The sequence below is a fragment of the Manis pentadactyla genome, chromosome 11 (genome assembly GCF_030020395.1).
Source record: "Manis pentadactyla isolate mManPen7 chromosome 11, mManPen7.hap1, whole genome shotgun sequence".
Classification (NCBI taxonomy): domain Eukaryota; kingdom Metazoa; phylum Chordata; class Mammalia; order Pholidota; family Manidae; genus Manis; species Manis pentadactyla.
Genome location: NC_080029.1, coordinates 84,707,154 through 84,720,075, shown reverse-complemented (window position 1 = coordinate 84,720,075; position 12,922 = coordinate 84,707,154). Strand labels below are relative to the sequence as shown.

Below are 12,922 nucleotides of genomic sequence, written 5' to 3'. Positions count from 1 at the left end.
TCCAGAAGTTAGCAGGTGATATACTAATAATTGGTCTCTCTAACAGTGTTTTGGCACATCTAAGTACTACTTTTAATCCCAGAAAAGGATTGTAATCCCCAGGAAAGATTTCTTATTAAAACCTTGCTAACATTCACATCTGTTGGCACCTTAATTTGGTTGATATTGCTGTTTCCTAAGAGATGGTTCTATCACAACTTTACATATGATGGAAGAAACGCTAGGTTAATAATTTGAGATTGTGTTTTTTCTAACAATTCATTTGCGTTCAGTTTATATCATGATCAGTGTATTGCTTTGGTCCCTACACAGTTATCTTGTATCAGTTGTGTATCAGTCGATACACTGAACATTAGATTTTGCATATTTCAAGGAAGTTCAACTTGAGCGATTACTGATTTCATCCAGACTCTGGAGCCTCTGTCAAGAAGTTAATATTTTTAAAGATGAAATGACTTTATAATATATAATTATTTTCTTATCAATTACATTTTTATAGTCTCCTGATTAGCAAGCACTTGGTGCTTAACTTTACATTTTAGCACCACACGGTCCTTTTAGACATTATTATTACAAAGAGAAATAAAAAATCAAAGTGAATTCTTAGTATTATATTTGAAGCAATAGAGGTGCAATTGCTGAAACAGCAGCCGAGCATTGTGCTATGGAACTAACTCACAGCTTGGCGCCTAGTCCCTGCTGAGAAGGAAATGTAGGGGAACTGGCAGAGTTTTACTACATCTGCTCCCTGCTGCTAATGAGCTTTAACCTGTTTCATTCTTATTATGCTTACTGTTTAGATATTTTACTTGCAAAATTAATTCTTTAACTGGGAGAACACATGAAAGAGGATATGATTTGTAAAGTAGGGCTGTTTAAAAATTAAAAGGTATCAGCAAGGGAGATTATAGGCTATAATGAGTGATATGGTTACTTAATATCAATTCAAGGGCAGAAGTGTAGTTGTTTCTGTTTAAATTCTTTCTGTAACATGGGCTACAGTTTCAGGAGGCAGAGTCTTTGTTTTGCATTGTGCATCTACACTAATACACTTCTTATTTATCAAAGACATTTAACAGTATTTTTGCTTTGAAAACTTCCTTGGTCCTCTAAAAGATACCAAAGTTTTCATGATGTGCAGCCTCTGAAAACAATCAGACTTCAGCAACCACATTTTATTGTAGCCAAGAACTAACGTACTACATATACTCTACTGTTTATAAACTATACCTTATCGCCTAAAGAGAAACAAGAACTCAAAGAGTAAATAGCCTCTGAGATTATTGGTAATGAAATGATAATAATATTATTTGTATAGCATAGAATCCTGCTATTTAAATAACTTTAATACATTCCTCTGTTCCTCACCTTAACTTTTGGAAGGTAATCATGTAGGTATTGTCCTTCCTACAGATCTAGAAATGGAAACTCACAAACTCACGTCATTTGTCATAACTGGATGAAAATCCATGACTTAGTATAATTAACACACATTCTATTGATGGTCCATCATCCTTAGATTTGCAGAATCATCCTCACCATTCTTGTTGTCTTCCTCAATAATAAGTGCACAAAGCTATCTTACTTCTTGAATAAAAGCCGATGGAAATAATAGATTTTGAGCCAAAATTGCACATTAATTTCTGTTAATGAAATGGTTTGAAACATTCTGCAAAAACATTACAGCATATCTCAAATGTTTTACTCTTGAAAGTAAGAAAAGCAATACTTGCAGATGTAGTTTTGTCCTGCACTGTTTTTATTATAATGTTACTTCTGCATATGAACTCATTCACCTACAGCTTTTATCAACTGTACAACCAAAGCAAATGTAAATATAAAAATAAATCTACAAAACCAATGCAACTGTAATCAAAAGCATCACTTTATTGTCACACAAGCTGTAATTAAATTTAGTCACAAATATATACACCTCTACTTAAAGGACATTCATTTTAATAATCCTAATACTAATTAATACAGAAATATTATTAAACAAAGATATCTATCATATATTTATTTCTATGCACTGCTATGAGCTACTGAAAATTAACATTTAAAAGTAGGACTCGTCATAACATCTCCTAACCAAGTAAATGCCAACTCCTGTGGTATGTCATCTGCCTGGTATATATCTATACTGCAATATGACATGTAATGACTCATTTCTTCCACTAGGTCTTTCAATATAATACTGTAAAACTTTCTTTTGAGCAGAATGTCATGATATCACTTGGCCTCTAATTGACATGAGGTCATCCTTTATCAGTGAGTTCATCTAAATTCTTTCCCTATTAGTGTAGGCAGTTAAAGTAGTACATTAATTCACTGCAGTAGAATTTTCTGTTGTCAAATAATAACTTCAATTTATTAATAACTTAAGAAACTGAAGCCGTATTCTGTTAAAATATCTTCAAAAGTGAAATTTTTACTGCAAAGCCAAGTTTTGTCTTTATAGCTAACAAAAGATTGTGAGGACAATAACAGTGAATGCAAGAACAGCTGCAATATTGAGTGCCATGTGTGCATATGGAGATGCCAAAGGAACCACTAGGTTCTCTAGATGTTCACTGGCATCATCACACATGTAAACATGGTCATAAATATGTGTGCAGTACCAAAATAAGATAACCATCCAAACAAGTCTGAAACTGCTTATATTATTCTCATAACAACCTTGAACTGGGAACTGGTGTTATCTCCATTTTACAGATGCAGAAATGAGAAGATAAATGACTGCTCTAAGATCACAGAGTCAGTAAGTGGTAGAGCCAGGATTCAAGCCCGCGTTGTCTGGCTATTATCAGTGTCCTTAATCATTGAGAGTAGACAGTTGGGAGTAATGGCAACACAACTACACTCATAAGTCTCTGAAATGCACATGTTTTATTTTCCCTACATTTCCTTTTTTAATAAAATATATAAGAATGGAGTTTTAAAAATTATTTTCAGGGCCTACTTCATTGTAGACACAAGTAATACATATATTAAAATTTTTTAGTAGAATATTGGTTTGAAAGAATAAGATTCATCTTAATGAAGTAGCTATATTTATTATTTGAAGAATCAGGCATTATAAAACTCATTGGATAAATATATATATAGCGAGAGTGAGTGTGTGTGTGTATGTGTGTGTATTCTAAAACCAACTGTCTCATTTCAAAGGGCAACCAAAACTGAACAGAGGCTCTGAGGTTTCTTATATATATTGTAAATTAGAAAAATTTCCTTTTGAATATACATCCAAGTCTTTTTTAGAACAACCACTTTTTTAAATCATTCATTCATTGATCTATTCACTTGTTCATTCATTCAACATCAATTTGTTTTTCTGATATAATAGCAATACATATTCATTATAGATATTTGGAAAATCCATTAAAGTATAAAGAAGGAAATGAAAATCCCCTTTCTCTCTCTCTACCCAGAGCTAATGACTGTTAAATATTTTGGTGCATTTCATTTTAAAAGTATCACAGATGTGGTTGGGCCCTTCAGGCAGCCTGACTTCTTGCTCCTAAGCAGGTGTCAGCACTTGGTCACCTCCCCTCAAAGCAAATCTACCTTTACATTGTATTAGAGAAAAATGAAATTTTTGCTGAAGTTTTCAGGAGGAGGCAAAGGAGAAGGGTACAATACATATTTCCCAGAAACACTTCAAAAATCTCCATTTGACATCTCGGTTCTTAGCATGCACCTAATTCCTGCTAAATGCCAACTGCCTTATCATTAGTCCTGCAACACAAAACTGGTCCTGCCTTCAGCTCTAGCCTCTTCTCTCGCATCTTCACAGTGCCCTGCATCCTCATGAGCTCTCCACTCAGTAAAAAAAAGGGCCTATCTTAGCATCCTCTAGTTTACAAGCCAGCAGGGCTTGCAAGAAACATGTTTTTTTTTCCTATAACACATTTTTTTCTGTGTCATTCAGATATGTAAGTATGCACATATTATATTTACCTTTTATTAACATTGCACCTGCTAGTCTTAGAAGAACTTTTCTCCCACATAATATATTTTTTCCCTTACAATGAAATGTTCAAAACATAGTTTTTTCCTGTTTATAGTATTTTCTTATAGGATATATTATAAGGTATTTGACTAGTACCTATTGTTGGATGTTTTGATTGTTAGCATTTCTTGCAATTAATATATAGCACTATAACAGACATCCTATATATCTCTAATTATCTTCTTTGTGAACATCTCCAATTATTTCTTATAAATTTCTAAACTTGGAATTTCAAAGTCAAATTGAATGAGCTTTTGGAAATTTGGTGTAAATTGCTCTCCAGAAAAGTGTTGGCATGAAACATTTATTGAGCACTCGTTGGGTACCAGGAACTATGCTGGCTGCTGAGGATTCAAAAATATTTAAGATGTATTTTATGTTACCAAAGAGCTTACAGTTAGGTAATTGCTTTAATTAAATGATAGGCCCTCACTACTTTCTCTAAAAAGCCTGTTTGAATTTCAACTCATTGATACAGTTGAGAAGCTGCTAGCTCTGACCCTAAATTGATTTTTTAAGTATATATATATATCACAAAAAACCCTTTCTAATTCTTAAAGCCAACTGAAAACTTCCATATACAATATTTGTCAGCATATAAAACTGTAGGTATATAAAATAGTTTTCATTTTACCAAAAAAAGTTATGTGGTCAAGAAAAAGATAACTGCTTCATATTTATGGATTGAAAGTTATTTTAATTTGGTCTTGAAGAATAAAGCACTGTTTTATTCATATACATGTTATATCTCAAAACTACCATTTTAAAACTTGATTACAAATGGACATCTGCTAAACACATGACTTTGAAGTCTCAGCAGAAATGTACTTACCACTTCCTTTCTCCGTAAGTCTGGCCACAGTAAACACTGACAGGCCATCTTCTGGATTACCAGAATGCAAGGGCTACAAGGAAGGGTGGACAGAAATGCATTCTGGGAAAGCGGTTCTAAAATCTGATTTCCCAGATTGGTAGAATAGTAACATAAATTAGAAAATACAAATACATTCAACCCTATGAATATAACTTTAAGCCAAACAATGCTCTCAGCAACGTTTTTAGGCAGAATCGCATATTGTATGTTGCTGTCTCTAACTGTGTGTCTTACAAATGCAGAGGGACAGCAGTCACTTTTACATCTCACATGTCTCCTGAAAATACATTATAGTCTGAATTTGGCAGCTAAAATAGACTATTTTGTGCAATTAAGGCTGCTAAATAATCCAGATGACAACAGACTCCTTAAAAGATCTTAGCATTGTCGAGTGATGGTATGATACAGAACTCTACAAGGCTTGGAAAGAAGATGGATGGTGGCAAAGGCAGGTCTGGCAACAGCCAAGCTTAAGATAACCCTCCCCTTCCTTTTTTCCCATTTTAGATGACTAAATAGTCCTCATTTCTCTAAGTGTGACAGCATTTTTCTCAGGCCTAAATTGGAAATAGCTATATTAAGAGTATCTAAAACACATAGTAGTAAGAGTAAGGATAAACACAGATTTAATTTTAACAGCTCCATCAGTGTTATACACAGTACCTTACATTTTAGAAGGGCTTACTAGACCCAAAAAGAAAGAAATATGTGGGTGTTGCATGTACAGTGTTTTACACAGAATTATTATACTTTGCTTTCTGGAAATGAACTGCATTTTGGCCTTAAGTTTTTATATTTCTTCACAGAGTTCAAATGCCAGTTGAAGGCATTTCAGAAGTTTAAAGTAATTGATTTAACAACGTTGGACAAAGAGAACATGTCTGAAAGTTTGTCTCAGTGTCTTAACTCGACCTAACAGAGTTTCTCTGAGGCTTATTCCCTGCGCAGTCCCCTAGCACTTTGGGCCAGCGAAATGGCCTCTAAGCCCAAATGAACAAAGTATTTTTTCCTCTAGTGCAAAGCTTCACTATTTCATCTTTTCAAACTCTTTTACTGCACTCAGTGAGGAATTATATCGACAAGGGTAGAATTTATCTCCTAGAGGAGAATGCTATGCTTCTGTTAAGTGCTAATATAACATTTATGTGTTGGTACCTTAATAACAGCCCCAGCTTACCTAATGAAAGTTGAAAGCAAACAGTACTCTCTGAGATTTTATTATGACTGAAGTGACTGCAATTTGAGGCAAATTATCCCTATTTTTGTTCCCATATCAGAAACAGAGATGCTAAAGCAACTGCTACATGTTTGGTATGGAATTAGGTTCCACTCTCATTAATCTACAAGGAAGAGCATTTTTCATGTAAACAGCTCACGAGGGTCAGAGAGAAGAGCTGTTTCTGTGAAAAATGCTTGTCAATAACTTTGTGAGTGAATTTTGAAATAAAGTGCCTGTAACCTGTCATTATTCCTTCCTCTCAAAGTCGAGAGTGAGTGGATGAAAATTGAGCATGTGAATTGAAAGCAGGTTGAGTGTTATGGCCTTATCGACTTCAGGTAAAATGACTGTTTTAACTTGTTATTATTTTTCCATTCAGAGGTCAGGCAATGTACAGTATTACCAGCATAGACTGCAGTGTAAGCAAATTGGTATACAAAAAGGCTATTACCCACACTCACAAAGCAGCGGAAAGACTAAGTCATTCATATCAAGTGGACTCGTGATCTCTACAAAAACAAAACAACCAACAGTGCTTTGAAAAAGAATAGCATAGGTATATAAGTATAAAGCACCTAGGAGGAAGAAAATATAGACCTGTTTAAATAAAGGTGCATATGTTTAGAAGGCAGATAAATAAACATTATAGCAACCATTTCTCAAAATCACATACTAATCTTGTTTTGCAAAGGCATTATGAGACCCAAATACTGAATGTTAGACACACAACTCTACATACTATCTTAAAAATTTTTTCCTGCCTAAGATTGTCTTAAAAGTAATTAGCTACTGGTTTTTCAAGTCCATCTGATGTATTCTTACCAAAAGCAAAATATAGCTGTGATCTTCCTTTCCCCTACAAGGAAAAGTAAATCAGTGAGTCTTCAAAACATCAAAAACCCTTTCCTTATCATCTAGGATTTTATTTCTAATTCTGAGGAACAGCTTAAGAATTTAGTGTTTTAGGATTGTGAGAAAAACACATTTTCTCCAAGTAATCACAGGCCTATGAGAAGTATATATAATACTATTGTTCAAACTCTTTTTTTTTTCCATTTCAGAAAACCATCTAGTGTTTCTGTCTTTGAGATTGTAGATTCTGCTGGTCAGAAAAATAAATAGAATGGCCTAGAATTTTAAAGAGATTATAGAAGGACTCAATGACTTGAAAGGAAGTTTAGAGGGAGAAAAGGTTACATGTAATTTTGAAGACAAGTTCATGTCTATTCTTCAAATTCCCATGCAATGTAAAAGGTTTGCATTCTTTTACTTCTAAACCAGTTTTCAATAATTATAGTGACCTAAGATAAAAGAAGTATATTGGCATTTCTTTGCTTCACATTTGCCATTTTGTTTATTTCTTTAAACAAATATTTACTGATTGGACACTGTGCCTATCATGATATAAAAACTTCAGGAGAGCCCTTGCCTTCTCCTAGTGAGGAAGAGAGTCAAGAAAACAGTGGAATAAGCTGCCATGGTAACTCTAGAAGAATGCAAGCTCCATGAAGGCAAGGATCTTTGTCTGTTTCCGTTCAGTAACATATCCTAACCACCTCCACCAGGACCTGGCATACAGGCACCTGACAGATATTTGATGAATGCTGAGTGGATGTGATTGGGCATGCACAGCACATTTAAGATAATTTTGGAGAGTGAGGGAAGACTTCCCCAGTGAAAGATAGGTCTAACCTTCAGGAATGTTGTCATGACAAGGCCAGGCAGAGCTGCAGCAGGACCTTCTGCATCAGGGAAACAGAATTTCAAAACTGAAATTAGAGCAGAGGTTGGATGAACTGGTATTAGTTCTACAAAGCTCTAGCAATGAGTGAAAGGTGGGGCAAGCAGACTTGGTTGAAGTAAGTAGAGGCCAGATCCTGAAAGGCTTTGTAAGCCATTCTAAGGAATTTGAATGTTAGGTCAAAAGCCATTGAATGATTTTAAGCATGCACGGGCTTTTTTTAAAAGGCAGATATATCTTAGAAAAAGATCATTCTGGCTGAAGTGGGGTGAATAGATTAAAGAAGAAGATTGGAATTGGGGAGACCAGTTAGGAGGCTTCACAGAAATCCAAGCAACATAAATGACAGTGTCCTAAATTAAGGTAAAAGTAAATGGAAAGAAAGAAATAGACATATTTAAGTAAGATTAAAGAATTAGAAACAACAGGACTTGATGGCTGTTTGGAATGAGGTAAGGGGAAGTTGCTAAGGAATACAAAAGAGATAGGGACAATGCTCAGTTCTCCAGTTTTGGAGAGAACTGAGTGGAGAGATGACATTTCCCAGGATGAGGAAGATACCGTTTGGTAGGGAAAGTAGTGAGTTTATTTTTGGATATGCTGACTTGTTTAAAGCATCACGTTGTTATAGTCTGGGTTTTGGAATTGATCCCCTCCTTCCTGTAGTCCTAGGCTAGATTTGCACAAATCTATTACAAATGGATGAAACAAATCTAAGTACCTATCAGAGTAGTTACAAGCAGTTTTTCATACGTACAGAACAAATTGCATTTTTCAAAATAAAAATATTCTTTCCTCATCAGTCTTCATGAAATGCAAAGGCATACAAAAAGTAAACTGTTTCTAAGAATTAAGTTATTATAGTAATAATCCAGAACTGTAACTAGTCAATGAAAAGCATGACATCACAAAATAAGTCACCACAAATGATGTACCATACCCTTAAGGAGTTAATTGTAAGTGCACAGGTAAATTTATTGTTACATGGCATGCAGGGATGACAGTAATAAGTAATGTATATGCTCGCCTAAGGTTTTATCTTTTCTCTCTCTTGATTCTAGCAAAGAGGTTAAAATGAAGATGCAAATATATGTAACAGGACTTATAGTTTAAATTGGTAATTCTGGGCAATAGAGTAATTAGTTAAAAGCTAGTAAACTGAAATACTTTATATATCACCCATATTTCAACCTCTTTCAGCTTATTACATAAGTATTTTACTTGCTAAGCATTTACTTGTATGCATATGTACGCCTAATAGAGTTTCTGAAATACTAGCAGGTCCATTCCAACATTAACATTCTGATGGTTTCCTTGTATTTCTAGGAAGAACACAGTGTCACAACAACGGCAAGGACACAGGTATCACCCTGGCATTAGTTAGTCCCTCGTTGCCCCAGGGACGCTGCGGTTGAGTGGCACATCATTGCAGTGGCAGACAAACCATTTAGAAGCAAGCATTTTGTTCTGAAGAAGATGCCTGAGGGTTTCCAAACTGACTGTGAAGCTGTGGTATGCAGTTCTGCCTCCGGTACATCTCTGTTTCTTTAAAGTGGACACCACCTTCCACTTCCTCACCTGATCTGAACAGGACTCTAGGAGACCTGATGACTGTGTTTCCACAAGCAAGGAGAAGACTCTCTGAAGACAGCCAAGCCACGCCATTGTGTTGTAGACTATTCTGTAAAGAAGACAGCACTAATGCCAAAGTACCGCAAGCAGGTAAGGGAACTCTTAAAGGGTGGAAGGACTACAGCCTGTGGAATCACACCATATGTGCTTGTCAGAGAGAGAGAGAGACAGAGAAAAACCCAAGGAGTGTAGGGGGCTTTTGCCCCCAGCCCTGCCCAGTGGCAGAGTGTGATATGGGAGATCTGAATCTGGTTTGCTCTGTTGGTCTCAGCTCTCTTATGCCTTTTGCATGAACCTCTCACTATTCTATGATTGATGCCGATGTTTAAAGAAATTTATTTTTCCTACTATATAATGCTCTTTATTATATTCCAAGCCATGTTGTAAACATTATATATTTATACATACACGTTAGTGAATAGGTTTGTGTACACAGAAACATGAATACTGTACTTTAGAGAAGACTTACAGGATGTAGACCAACCCAGTATAACTCTGACTCCATGGAACGCACATGTAAATGAGAACCAAAATCTCATCCCCAAAAGAGTTCTGACTCAAAGAGGAGCTCCACCAGTCATGTTCCAAAAGCATTTTACTAAAAGGCCTTTGATTCATCCTTCTGAGAGACAGAAACACACCCAAGTGCACTTGGCATATTTCATTGTGTGGTTAGCTATCAAAGCAAGAGGTCTAAATCACAACATCTATTTCATTCTCATGAATCAAGTCATGTTCAAGAGTCAGAACTTTGAGCCTACCAACTGGTTAGTTTCCACTTTGACTAGCAAAGGGATGGTCTCTTCCTGGGCTGATGAAAGTTTTGGTTTTCATTGGACCAGTTTCATGTAAATAGGACTGACTAAATTTGATTTAGAACAGTCAGTCCCAATCTTATGTACTTTTCCTTTCTTGTACTAGCCAAAATTGTCTGCAAAGCCCCTCAGTGTGTTTTTAAATGCAGTTGTACCTCAGGCTTTGCTATAGATATATTTAAATTCAATATTTGCAAATTGAATTGTGCTTTGAACATTTTCTAGAAGCTAGCTTTTAAAATGCATCATTTCCTAAATCAGGTATTTCTAAAGTGAATACTTGCGCATTTATTATTATTTTGTTTAAATACAAATTTTAATGCATTGAATCTGTCTAAACCAATAAACTTTGTAGCTAACTTCTTTTCAGGTCTCTTGGTGATTGTTTCTTTGCAGACTAAACAGAATAATAGCAAGTATGTCACACCAACCCTGTGGTATCTTTATATTATGGGGAAAAGAGCAAGTCACAGATGGTTCTGGTCACCACCCCAAGATCAGTCATTGGGCTCTTTAATGGACAGTTAAGTATGGAATCCTCATTATCTGACTTGGGGTTCAGTGTCCTTTTCACTGCTCTACTGTCTGCTGCAAGAGGAAAGGAAAAATAGGTGTATGGAAAATAGAGAAGTGGCTACTTCCACATATCATTAGAAAGCCTATCAGCGGCTTTGAAATTGGCTCATAAAGGGAAAAACAGAGGCTATACTAATAAACTTGGTGCCTAATGAACCTAACTAAATCTTTCTGTAGCCTTGGGATTTTCTGTAGTGTAATCCTTTGGGAAATAAAATGCACTAAAATGGCCATAACGTACCTCCCTGTGACAACTTCAGTTTTGGGGATATTCTTACTACATATATCTCCATAACAATAATTCTGAACATATCTCTTGGTACTTGTATGCCAGTATTAAAGGGCAGAGCCTATATATTCACATTTTTGTGAATATGAAGTATTAATTTAACTATTAATTTAATAATGGAAATGATGTTCTAAGATCCCAATCTCCTATTTTTTCCCCCATTTAACCTGAAACAATAGAAGGAAATTCAACTTCACATTCTTTAATATATTCAAACCACACAAAATAAAGAAAGCAAGGAAAATGTAGCAAAGAACCAGCTCCTCTCATTCAGGAAGGAAGGAATGAGCACAGAGCCTGACAGAATCTGTCTGTTGTTCTATCAGTACTGGTTTGAAAGAACAAAAATCAACCTGGTAAAATGTATTTACATTTTCCAGGGCGTTTACTCGATTGCTGACATTCCACAATCTCAAAATATCCTTTGAATAAATTATACTCATTTTGTTTGAAAGACATATTTAACATATTTAAATAGTGCCATTTTGAGAGAGAGAGGAACTGTGCTGAGCTGTGCGTTCTACTAATGGCTTTGGGTGCAGAATGAGTCATCATGGGTTTTATTTATTCATTCATCCTTAGATCCTTTTACAAGTCTCCAAGGCCCTAATGACCATCATCATTATCATCAGTAAAAACTGCTTTCTGGTGAAAAGGCAATAGGCATTAAATTTAGAGGCAGCATTAAATTATCAGTAAAGAGGGCTTGAAATAGTACTACACACATATTCCTGGACACAATCTACTGAAAGTTCATAGAGCACTGGTCAGGCAATTTTCTTTATAAAGTTTGTGATTAAGATGTTCTCTTCTCCTTTACGAAGCAGTATCATTTAGCTCAAGAGAAATAAAGTGCACTATAAAGTACAGGCCAGTTCCTATGCTCCAGTGTTAAACACTGGATGTCAAAGGCATTAGTTATAAGAAGGTTCTTAATTACAAATAAAATGCTTAAGAATTATCAATATCAAAACTTTATTTCAAGCATTTTCCCTACTGACTACAGCTCCTTTCATGTAATATAACACTGTCCAGTGACTAGGTGAAAAAATTAGTGAGAAATATTTTTAACTAAACCTTATGAAATCCTTCCCATCTCAGTGGTATTTTATATATTCCACTGTGATTCAGCAAGCATAACAGTAGACTTTACTATTCTGTATAATCTCCAGCAACAGAATTAGACCTAAATTTGCAGGGCCAAATTTCACTCATTTGGGGATGAATTGAATGTGGCCTCTGAGAGTATAGGAAAGTTCTTACCCTGTGATCAATCCAAAGGGCGTTACACTTGGCAGTTCCCATCTTCTTCCCTTACCTACAATTTCATCACAATTTGAGTAGTTGATACAGTTCAGAAAGTGATCAGGAAGAGAGCAGACCAGGGAAGATGCCCTCATTTCCTTGCAGAAACACTGTAGGTTAGTGCAGTGTTCTGAATTTGGAGCAAGGCCGTTAGGGAACATTCTCTGCCCTAAATGGTCCATTCCCTTAAACTCTATCTAAGCTTGGGGTGTTGACAGATTGCTGATTTTGAAGCAGAGTGGTCAGGTCTTTGAACTTTCTGCTTTGTAAAAACAAAAACAACAATAGACATAAAATCCCATTATGGAGCAAAAGAAGTTCCATATAATTGTAAAGTGTACCTTCTAATACAGGCTGTTGTTGACAAATGTTCCATCTCCATGAATGTGGTTCTCTGTTAATATGATCAGGCATCTTTTAAACAAGAGGAACAGATATCTTTTTGAAAACAACTGGCAATTT

The 12,922-nt window shown here is 35.5% G+C and overlaps 1 long non-coding RNA gene across 1 annotated transcript in view; it reads left to right on the top strand.

Moving 5' to 3' along the window:
- LOC118913522 (uncharacterized) overlaps positions 1-10,799 on the top strand; it is a 34,073-nt gene extending 23,274 nt beyond the window's left edge. The window contains exons 2-3 of the long non-coding RNA XR_005025234.2: positions 9,170-9,565; positions 10,687-10,799. This is a non-coding gene — a long non-coding RNA (uncharacterized LOC118913522). The remainder of the gene's footprint in view (positions 1-9,169; positions 9,566-10,686) is intronic.
- The last annotated feature ends 2,123 nt before the right edge of the window (positions 10,800-12,922 follow it).